We start from the raw sequence: 12,406 nt of genomic DNA, 5'->3' as shown, positions 1-12,406 counted from the left end.
GGGGAACCCACATTATCTAATTCTCTTTTCAGTCAAAACATTGGACACAATAGACAGCCTTGATATCAGCAGTCACCACTGTAGACACTCTAGACATCTTAGATAGACTTAGACAGACTCTAAACATTAGTACTAGATTTCACAGCTGACCTGTCCGCATACTGACAGGCAGCACTTGCATTTATTCTGTAGACCCACATGCTCCTGCAGACTGGGTGGTGGTGGTTTTTCTTGCAATTTTTACTTTAATTTGTGTAAATATATTTTTTTTGTGGGTGGTACAGTCATATTGACAGTATAAGGTGCAATCATAAGTGAAATATGAAAACCACGAAAAACTGGAGTTACAAGCTTTCTACATGATCACAGCAATATGACAATGTTGCTGTGGCGGGTGTAGCACTTTCACTCAAATAAGCAAAAGGGTTGAAAATCTGTGTTGCTAAACTAGAATTTGGGTTTTAATTCACATTCACATAAATGTAAATATACATATTTTTGCATTGAACTTTGCAGAAAACTCTCACGCAAAAAATCCCAAATACATGCAATCTAAATTAACTCAGATATTTTATTTTTACACCAGAGGAAAACACAAGACTCACACCAAAGACACAAGGAGAGGACAGAGGCTACAACAGAGCAGAGTGAGGTTAGGACTGAGAGGGAAGGATACAAAAAAAAGTTGAGATAATAGAATGACTTCTGATAGAAAGTAGGACAAGGATATTGAGGGACAGGCCTATTACACTGAAATAAACCACATTTAAGAGCCTGGAATACTGGGGAGTGTGGAGGACCCCAGACCCAATGACTGAATCTGGACATTTAAATATAGTAAGGCATTCACACACACACACACACACACAGAGAGAGTCCCACACCCTCCTCCATTTCCTCCTTTCCTCCATCTCTACACAGCCCTCCACTCTCTCTGATCTGTCCAGTCTGTTCAGACTTCCTCTTCTTAATGAATCATGAAGTTTGACTTTTTACTTCTTAATAAGCGGTGTTTTGCGGTGAGAGGGTGGAAAGCTCAGAGTTTGTTTTCCTTTAATTAGGGAGGCAGGTTCTCGGGGCAAGGGGCTCAGCGAGTGAGAAGGTCTGGGCCCACAGAGCCGAGGAACTGCTGAGAGGCAGGCTCTCGCTGCCAGGTGGCTGTGTAAGACGAATGGGTGTGGGCACAGATTGAGAGGGAGCAGGAAACATACAGGCATGGCACTGCGAGCTGAAGCACAATGATAGGAAATGTCCTGGAGAAAACACAGCAACGAGTGCTGAGAGAGGACTGGAGCAAGGAAAGGAGAAGAAGGAAAGAAAGAAAGAAGTGACGAAAGGAAAGAAATGGTGAAGGAAGAGGAAGGAGAGGAGCAGTTAAGATGGAGGGAGAGAGAAACTTGAATAGAATGAGGGACAGAGGAAAGGGGAGAAAGGAGCAGAGTGAGAGAGAGTGATAAATGGAGCATAAGCATTATACACATGTCTGGCTAGTGCCTTTAGACAGGTAAGGCAGATAGAGAATTTGAAATTTGGTAATGATGACACTGCAGAACCACAGTCACGCTCCTGCAGATGATGGCATGGAAATTTGAGGAAAAGTCTGCACCACAGTTAGAGTAAGCGCAGCGGGACAGAGCATGGTGTTTGAACAATGGTTTCTATGGTGTTTATGAGGCAAGCTGAACCATGACACAGCATAAAACACCTTAAAACACTATTCCAGCACACACCAGAATACTAGGATTGACACAATTTTATTAATATACTACATTAAAACAGAAGACGTGAACTAAGTGTTTCACCTGTTGCTTCATCAGATTTGCTTTATCAGATGGAATGAATCTGATGAAGCCAACATGTGGACTGTGTAGTGTTTTCTCCTTCTGTTTTAGTATAATCAATTAATAAAAGAGTCAATCCTGGTATCCTGGTGTGCACTGGAATATTCTTTTTGGTTTACTGTGGTTTACGCTGCACCAGCTTGCACCCAGGAGAGATGCACTGCTGTGCACAGGGTATCTTTATTTTTTCAAACCATTAAACAACTTGAATTGCTTCAAGTGAATACACACCATTGGAAAAAAAAAAAAAACAGTTGTTATTCTAGGTACAGGAATTACTGCTCAACTAGTGCTTTTATCAATTCTAAGTGATCTTCAGAGCATCGTTATGACTCTAAGTGCATCCTTCAGTGTGTGTGAGAGAGAGAGAGAGTGTACACCACAGGGATGTAGGATCCCAAGCATTAAAGCCTCATCAGGGGGAACCTTTGTAGAGTCAATATCACAGGCTTCACCTCAGAGCCTGACCTTTCCATGCTGTCCCCTCTCAAACAGACATACACACACACACTCGTACACACATACACACACACAAGGCCTCTACGATCAATCTTCTCTCGGTCACTACGACAGCAGAGCACAAAGCCAATCACATCAACAAGGCCGGGATGCCACACTCACCTGCTGACAAAATGTCACTGGAGAGGGTATGTCAGGAGACCTCAGGCCTGTTAAGAGTCTCTGTGCATGTGTATGTGTGTGTGTGCGCGCGCACGTGTGTGCATGCGTGCGTGTGTATAAGGAAAGCTAGAAGAATCTGGATGCAGGTGAATCAATGTGGTAGGTATGGGTTTGTGTGTGTGTGTGTGCGTGCACATGTGCATGTCTATGTGAATACTTGGGGCAAGTAAGTTAGAGAAAGTTCCCCGGCTTCACTCACACCTCAACCTTTTAACTCCTGCTGACATCATTTCGAGCAGCGGTCCCAAACCACTGGGCCACAGACCAGCACCGGATCACACAGAATTCACTTCCGGATGGCGAGGAAACAATATGATTGGGCAAAAACAAAAAAATCTTTAAAAACTCTGGATATTAAACAGACCGTATTTCCTCAAATAATGGTCTTTATTTACCTCAACTGCAGAGCATACCAGGCCTTTATTTGAGGGAGGCTTTTCTTAGAGAGAAGCCTTTATTTCCAAATCTTTCTGTTTGATAAGTATATTTGATGGGGGGTATTTGCTGATATTAACATTACTGGCAGCCAGCACAGCCACAGCCGGTAGCACCAGCAATACAGTGAGTCAGATATGCTGGAAACTTTCAAGAGTTACAAGACTGGTTTCACAACCAGAAAATTGTCACATGATCTTAAAATGTCACCTAAACTTAAGTGACATTGTTAATACTATCGATAACATTTAAGCACATGCCTTGAACTCGTGTCTGTTTCTCTCCATTTCCTCACAAATATGCTCAGAGCACAAAGGCTTTCTCTGACACACTGAAGTCAGGTAGCTATCAAGGGGAAGAGCCCTAGCTGGGGGAGTGGATGGCAAAACTCGCTTACCTGTGCAACATCTTCACCCTGCTCAGTGAACTCAATTTGTTACTTCAGCAGAGAGTGACAACTGTCTTCAAGTGTCTGGATTCAAAGACCTACTGGAAACATTAGCAGGGATTTTGGGAGAGACTGAGACTGGAACTGGATCCCAGCTGGTGCATGATCACCTATCTTTGCAGTTTTCAGAATTCAAGCATTACTTCACAACCACAGATGAACCAGGAAGTGCAAAGGAATGGATCTATGACCCATTTGTGAACGTCCCTGGTGAATCGTCCATGTCAGTGCAAGAAGATCAACTCCTCGGGCTCGCAAATGATGGTGGACTGAAAAGTAGTTTGACCTAACATCTCTGCTGATATTCTGGATCAAAGTCAAGGGTGAAAATCCTGGATAGCCATGGAAGCACTGAAAACTTTGCTTGCATTTCCAACATCATATCTCTGCAAAGTGAGATCTTATGCAATGAATGCAATAAAAATTACACTGTGGAAATGCCTGGACATAAGGAACACCATTTTGATGTTACTGCTTCCCAGCTGCTTCCCCTCTATGGAACCGTCTTGTTGCAGGGAAACAAGCCCAGTGCTCCCACTGATTCAGCGATATTTTTGAGTTGCAGTATACTTATATGTTCATGCAAGGAAAATATGCAGTGTGTGTTTAATATCCAAACGTCACTTAAATGTTATGATGTTATTGACTTATAAACCTAAGCTATATTCCTGTTGTGATTATCACCACCCACCCCAGTCAGCCGGTCCACAAGAATACTGTCAATATTGAACCTGTTCGCAGTACAAAAAAGGTTGGTGACTGCTGAGTCATAGATGGGTGATGGACTGCCCTTATTACCAGCTGGTATTTCAAGCAAGGAACTTTTGTATTACAGAGCAACAGAGTTCAGCTTTGTCAATTGAGTTCAACCTGGAGGCCATGAAGATAATCCCATCATGCCATATTTCAGTGAAAGGGCTGGTTAAGGTACAGCCATCGAACAGTAATAAACCACACTTTGGCTGTAATACACCTCCATTAATTCATCAAAAAATCAATTTAGATTTTGCTGAGGTCTTACCCTGAAAGATAAAGCTTTGAATGAACCAATTAAACAATGACTGCTCATTTTTTCACTGTATATTACGAAATGGCCTGTGGCCAATCACACACATGATGGAGCCTGGCCAATACTGTGTACACTATATTATTGCCTTACCTGGGTTACATTGTGTTTCTGTGTGAAGTGGGATGCCAAGACAAGGCTTCAGAGCCCATCTGAGTCTCACGTCCTACAGACAGCCGCCTGCGTTCTCCTGCCAAGCTCACCTGGGCTGCTTCACCTGTGCCTGTGACCCAATAGTGCAGTGCAGCTCTGTATGTGTAGAGCTGTTGGCTGTATCAAAGCAAAGTGGTGTGCAACGCTGGTAAGTGAGAGAAGGGTTAGCAAGGCACAGGGCATACACTCTAAGAAAGAAAGGTGTTAAACAGTGCCAAATGGTTGTTCTTTGGCTTTGTTTTTGGTGCTACACTGAACCTGTTTTTTTTTTTTTTTGCGGTGGTACATAGCAAGATCTTCACATGGCGTTGTAGAGTGCCATCTTGTATCCAAGTGGTTCTTTGTTGTTATTCGCTGGAAAAATGTATGACCCTACACTATAAGCATTGTGGTATTTTTCTTTCTTTCTTTGTTCTTTTGTTTTTTTTTTTGGTTTTTTTTTTACCTAAGATACATCCATTGGTACATAGTTTTCTGTTGATACCTTTTGACAGTTTATTGATCTTTGCTGAGAGCTTTGGAGGGGTAAATTATGAAATAAAGGTCAACAAATTAATTTTTGGAATAATTCAATAATTTACAACTAACTGAATAATAAAAGAATATTTTGATGGGATTTGATGGGACTGATACTTCTGCTGGTAAATCAGTCTGGGTTCATGGCATTGTGTCGCATATATAATTACTGTTTAGAGAATATAATGAAAATCAACTATTAATGTTCTCTGTTTGGTGGAAACTCCACACATTCAGTGTTTTTTGCCAAGATGTGGTTATAACACAACATATAAAATCAATAATGGCTACATAACATGTAGGCAGTACAGTGCATTGAAGATGCGTTAATGGTGGTGAACAGCATGAGCCACTTAAGAAGCATTTGGTTGTGTGTCAAACAGTTCTTGTTGGTGCTATCTGAGATCAATGAGGTTTCTTCATATCACAGTGAGTAGAAAGCATGCGACCAATAGGGATTTGCAGCATGTGAAATATTGTATAACAATTTGAATACAAGGAATTGTGCTCAAAACGGATTTGGTGGAGAATATCTCCTACAACATGAGGACCGTGGGATCAATGCCTTTTGGCAGCACATATATTTAAGACATCACAAACATTTGCATTGTCTGGCTCTGGAGGAAATAGTTTAGACAAAGGAGTTTTGATGAATAAGCCCTAAGGTTTGCTTTGCCTTTTTGCAGTTATATATACATATTGTTTTGGGGGCAAAATGGGGTTATATTTGGGGGGATGGATGTTCTCTATTCTCAGAATGAATTATATTAAGTAAGCAAGAGGTCGCTGGCTCTGGGTAGTACACTGGGGCTAAGGGAACATCTCAAACTGAATAATATCGGTGTAACCTCTGCTTTAACCCCACATATGAGTCTTATTGATTCATTCACTTTGAAGAGGCCCTTGAAATGGTTTCGATGAGGAACTATTGTGGCGGTCTGTTGGGGGATCCAAGGCACTGGTCCAAATGATAATGTCTCCAAGCTGGAGACAGACAGACAGACAGACAGATAGAAGTACAAAGGAAAGACAGACAATCTAACACAGAGGAAAATGGAACAAAAAAAATGTAAAGGAGCAAAAGAAGAGAAAAAGAACAAAAAAAAGACAAGAGCTCCTTGTTTAAGAAACAATGACTTGCCTGCCAATAGAAAGGGATGCCTGAGCTGTTGCAATATCCATGTCTCTGACAGAACTCAGGGCATATCAGGCTTATTGCATTACCTGAAAAAAAGGGAAAGGGTAGAAATAATCAAAAATGCATCAGAAATAATGCACTTTTCAGACTCTATCCATCATTGTTTCGGCACCCTCGATCCTTTACGAGAAGTGAGTGAGCAAAGGGAGGGGGGCGAGGCGTTTGCTCCCGCTCCAACAGCCAAAGAGGAGGATGGGTAATTAAATTGTGTGTCGCTCTCTAAGAACTAAAATGAATGAAATAGATGAATGCTATTGCATTATGCCACAATCGTGACCTGCAGAAAACTAATGGCAGAATAATAGTTTTAGCTACTGGCTCTATTTCTCTGATACAGACAGCCACTTGAGTGAATATGCAACTGTACTTGCAGTCAGAATGGTTTGTCCTCCGCCTCAACTATCTAATGGTCTGTCTGTCTTTCTGTCTGCAGTATCTGGCTCTTAGGACTCTCTGGTGGTTGGTCTGTCGGCCTGTTTGTCTGTTTGCCTGCTTCTTTGTGCTTTCGCAACTGTCTCTCCACATCCATCCATCCACCCATCCATCCACCCACCTACCCATTTCTCCCGGACTCTCACAGTAGGATCAACCTATTTACCAGGCCAACATGGAGTCCAAAGTGGCTGAAGCGGTGTAGCTTTTTGTTTCTGAAGCAAGCAGCCAAGCCAGCGGTCTGTTTCTCTATTCAACATGCCTCCCAGAGATGGGGGCCTTGCTTTGTAGTTTGTTGACTGTAAAGAGCTGGGAAAATTGTCCTGAAATCCTGAGCAAAAAGGAGTGTAAATAAAAGATCAAACCAGGCCTGTGAGCAGAACCAGCGGCCTGGTACTCAGTACAATAACTCACCACGCGTCACCCTGTATTAGCTTGACATGTTCAGCTAGGGTTTAGAGAGGTAGCCAGGAGCTTTTTCTAGCTTCTCTGCAGCACTGTATGATCACCTGAGGAGTTACAGCAAATTCCACCACAAAGCAACATAGATTATGGAAGCTTTTAAGTTTTAGAGGATACTCATCACTGATGCACTTATTACACAAAAATCAACAAATTAAGTCTGCAAAAATACTTCACATTTGTAAGGTGTTTCCATTTGAAGCAGGAAGGGAAAGAATTTGATTTTAAATTGCCCCAGATGTAAACCTCAGTTAATGGAAGACTGTTACAAAGCTGTAATTTAAAGCCTATTTAACATTTATCCCATTGTTATGGCTCTATGACAACCAAATGACGTGAACTTGAATATAGAAAACATGCATAATTCTCTTATGATATGGATTTGGCCCTCATTGTGTGGCACTTAGCCAGCAGATGGCAGCACCCAGCTATGCTTCGGCCTTTCTGGGTCTCTATTCTGCTCATCACTCTGTTCATAGACACGCTGTGTCCAATGATAGAGATGTTTCGCGGCCGTGCCTTCTACACAGTGTAGGTCAGCGAGCTGATCAGGAGCCTGCTCCTCACCACTGCTCTCTCCATTTAAATATGCGGAACCAGTTAACCGTGGCATTCCTGGAACATCCCAGGAATCAGCAGCTGATCAACACAATCACACGACACATTCTGGCAGCGAATACTAAACATAACTTAAAACAAATAGCTGTCTGGGGAAATAAATGAGCAGATGCCAGCCGTATCAAAATACACAAGCAGACAAATACACACAAAACCCTTAAATGACTGCTCAAACTTTGCAATGGCCTTGAAGTAAAAGTTGTTGTCCTATTGTTAGATATAGAGCAGAGGTTTATTTCTGTGTGTGTATGCTGGAGGGGGTTGTAGCTCTGCTCCTGTTGGCCCTGTTATTTGATTTCCTCTTTTACAAAGGCCACAGTCAGAGCTCATGTCAAAAGAATGCATGCAATAACAAAACAAGTTTGACTGGTAAATACCCTCTTTTGAGTTTGTGTGTGTGTACATGTGTGTGTGTGTGTGTGTGTGTGTGTGTGTGCATGTGTCTTCAGGGCCACACTGTTAGTGATCTTCCTCGAGTGCGCCTGACAGAAACACTCTTACACACGAAACCAAAGAAGCTTGAGACTCTTCCAACCCTCTAATGATGTTTAATGATACCTATCAGTGATGGAATACACAGACACACAGACACACACACACACAGACACACACACACACCCTCACACCCCTCGAACCCCTCCAGGAGTAGCAACACCTTGCCGACTGTGGAATTACAGACAGGCGATAATCAGGTCAGCCCGCAGGTCCTTGGGGATTTGAGGTGTTCATAAACATTCCTGCTGCTCTTTTGTGTTACTTCCTGCGGTAAAACAGTCAGGCACTCCAGTCGCGCCGACGCAGGCTAGCTAGTGCACCATCTCGCCCCTGGGTGCACCATCTCTGTCTCTAACTGGAGGTAGACACACACGCACACACATATACACATGCACACACACCTTCTCTGGGATATTAAAAACACACTCAGGCTTCGTGTAGACATATCATCTGAATATTAACACTCCTTCTCATTAGCATAAAGAACCCTCCTAGTCATCTACATCTGATTTGACATTTGGCATTGAAATCAGTACCTCGCCTTAAAATAATATCTAACAGCATTATACATTTCTTTTAAAGACTGAGCAAATGTGTGTGTATGTGCATGTATGTGTGTGCATGTGTGCGAGTGTGTGTGTTATTACTTGAGGTTGATACTCAGAGCCAACCACCTCCTCCTCCATGTAAGAACCTTCTACAAACAAAGACCAAAAGAATACAAAGGCGTGGGTTCAGTGCGCGTCTTTTTTCAAGGATGTCAGCCTCTGCTTTTCAAAGACTTGACTCTTGCTCTGCAGTCAAACAAAACCTTTTGGTAAATTGATTAGGTTCTCCAAACTTTTCAGGTTTTTGATGCAACTCAATGTGAAAAGTTCAATATCGCTCTCGCTTGCACTGGAAAAGTTCACAAACATGCCTTTTGTCTCTCTTTTCTTCCATCAGTGACCCGGGGCCTACTTCTAGAGCAGGTGCAGAGCGGGCTGTTGACTTTTACCACAAGGGTCTTTTGCAGGAAAGGAAAAGAGGAAAAGATGCCTGTGTGACAGCTCTACCTGTATGTTCGATCTCAGAAATGGAACTTTTTGGATTTTTTGGCTCTACAGCACATCAAGGGTATTTGTTACCTTCTGAACATCAATATAGTTCCGGGCAGGTGAGGACAATTTTGCAGAAATAATGTCTGCCAGAGGCACGGAAATTCTCCCTCACCTGGTTTGGGTTCATAGTTTCTCTCAGTCCTGCTGAGCCCACCAAGTCCAACCCACTTCAGTCCACAGTTTACTTCTCCTTAAAGGAAAAATCAACCCAAACTCAACTTTACATATTGTACAGTCATGACGTTTGGTGCATTACTGTAGTGACTTTGTGATAAAAGGTTGTAATTTACTTTTTTTGGTGTACCCATTTACCCTAAATCTCCCTTGTCTAATTGTACAGCTGTTGAGCTACTCACATGTAAATGTTTTACTTTTTAAGCTCGATAAAACAATACCCATCCAGCCCCATTGTACTGGGAAGCCTGGAGACAGGGATCACAGTGGACTGGAAACTTCACCAAATAATGCCCAGGCCAGACTGGTTACCTCTACCTGTGCTTGACCTCGACCTACCTCGCTGAACTGTTGTGGCGCACACGCATGTGGTGTCCACAGCCCTATCTTTTTACACTGAGTTTACATTTGATAAAGGCCAACATATTTTTTATATATATATCTCCAGAATGGAAGATTGTAGCAACACAGGACCAAGACTGGTGTGTTCAGCATCCCCAAAAACCCACTCAGGCATAGACTCCACTTTCTCCATGCAATTGCTAAAATCGTTTGTAAAAAATTAGATTTTTTCATGTCTGTGACACATTTTACATAGTGAAAGGTGTTAGCTATGCAGTGTTGCTGTTGTGCTGTCAATATGACTATCAGCAGATCATTTGTCCTGCCTATTTTTGCTGAGAACCACGCACCTCACACGGAGAAAACAGGCTCCACGCCGAAACTCGAACTGGCACGTCTTTCTGCAAGACTCAAGCCGTGTCTGAGACACACTGCTCATGCAGGCTGTGTGGCTGCTCTAATCTCTTAATATGGGCGCCAAAATGAAAATCAAAAGGCACGCACACACCTCTCGACTAAGCAGCATGGCCCAGATGTAACACAGAAATCTGAATGGATAGGCGGCACCAGGGAAAAATATCTTACTTTTTGTAGATTGGATAAAGTGTTCCTTTAAACTTTACATACATGTGGGTGCATTACACATGTAGGTGGAGCATGAAAGATAACAAGAGTTTTTCCAGTCGACAAAATTTTGACACTGATACCACTGATATTTTACTTAGTTGAATTTAGCAGAATACTAAATGGGCCCAGACATGCAAGTTACTCAGAAATCTGTTTTTTTACAGTATGTTTAAGTGTTTTAGCATGAGTTTTTCCTTAAAACTTTTCTCTTATGTCAAACTCCTGCACTCTTCTGTCTCTCCTGCCTGGTTCTTATCCGTCTTTCCCTCTTTCTGCTCTGGCTGACTTGTACCTCTCCCCAACAGGCCAGCTAAGAACCATAGTGTCCAGACCTTGAGAGCAGCTCTATTCCTCGTCTCAGACCCTCCGTACTGTCAACATGTCTCCAGCAGAGCTATGTAAACAGCTCAGCCACAGCACAGGGCCCACTGTCAGAGCCTGATTATCCCAAACAGCCCCCAATCAAATGGAAATATGAAATAAATCACAAGTGACTGGCCCGGCTTCGGGGGTTGGCATGGGTTTGTTGTTGTGGCCGATTCTGAGGGTCAGGTTTAATGCATCAAAACAAACAAGTCAGACCAGCGTTGTTTGTTGTGCACAGCAGACTAGACAAGAAACATGTTGCCTTTTACCTCTTTTGATGATAAAGCTAAAAAAAAGGGGGCAATGTGCTGAGTCTGAATCACGAGTTTGAAAATCACTCAACAGTTTTTGTATGGAAAGAAAGAAAGAAAGAAAGAAAGAAAGACAGAAAGAAAGAAAGAAGGAAGGAAGGAGGAGAGACAGAGGAAAGTTAAACGTGTTTGCAAAAAATGAAACACAGAGGCCAAATGAGTAGAATTAGAGCCTAAATCTGATATGGCCTACTGTCTGTGTGGGACTGAAGCAGAGGTTATGGTGTTAACATGATGGTGTAAGTGTGATAGCCCTGTAATAGCATGTCATTAAACTGTTATGGTTACACAGCTCAGTGGAACAGAACAGTGGGTGTGCAACCTTGAGCACGGCAAGACTCTACAAGCTTTGATTTAGGAGCCCAAACTCTGTGCAGCCAGGCTCTATGGGGCAGAGGGGAATGTGTGTGTGAGAGAGAGCGAGAGAGAGAGAGAGAGAGAGAGAGAGAGAGAGAGAGAGAGAGAGAGAGAGAGAGAGTATGTGTGTGTGTATGTAGGCCTCATCACAGCGCCTGGTCTGATTTGTGTATTCAACATTACAGTTCAAATAAGCACAAAGTCCTTGTGCCACTTCTCAAGCATTTGATCAAAATCCAATATATCTAAGTTAAGTGTAATATGGCCTTCTACCCAAAGAAAATACACCGAAAAACCATGTTTCAGCTTCAAGCCTTTTCGCAGACGTTAAACCAAGAGAGAGAGAGAGAAATACACAAGTTAAACAGAGAGAGAGTGAGAGAGAGAGATGCTGGCAATGGAAAAGGGGAATTTCTGATTTGCCTCTGCACGGTTGGTCTTGTGGGTAATTTTCTTGCCATAGTTGAGTGTTTACTGTCATGATTCAAACCGCTTTTATTATATTACCTCAAATGATCACTGAAAACATGAAGACATACACAAATTGTTGACTGAACCTAGCATGTATAACAAAAGTCTAGCATCCTGATTTGAAGACTGTTTATAGAACATGACCTTGCAGGCCTCGTTCTCATCTCAGTCCAAGTGTGGTTACACCTCTCTTCCCTCTGCCAGCGTCTGCCTCTTTCTGACTCACTCTGTCTCTCTCTCTCTCTCTCTCTCTCTCTCTCTCTCTCTCTCTCTCTCTCTCTCTCTCTCTCTCTCTCTTTCTCTATCTCTCTCC

At 42.6% G+C, this 12,406-nt stretch overlaps 1 long non-coding RNA gene across 1 annotated transcript; it reads left to right on the top strand.

Moving 5' to 3' along the window:
• The first annotated feature begins 8,577 nt into the window (after positions 1-8,577).
• On the top strand, positions 8,578-11,081 carry LOC115370751 (uncharacterized). Its single transcript, XR_003929279.1, has 3 exons — positions 8,578-8,706; positions 9,291-9,501; positions 10,894-11,081. It is a non-coding gene; the product is annotated as an uncharacterized LOC115370751 (long non-coding RNA).
• Positions 11,082-12,406: the final 1,325 nt, after the last annotated feature.

This window comes from Myripristis murdjan, chromosome 13 (genome assembly GCF_902150065.1).
Source record: "Myripristis murdjan chromosome 13, fMyrMur1.1, whole genome shotgun sequence".
NCBI lineage: Eukaryota > Metazoa > Chordata > Actinopteri > Holocentriformes > Holocentridae > Myripristis > Myripristis murdjan.
This window is presented reverse-complemented; position numbering and strand designations above follow the sequence as displayed.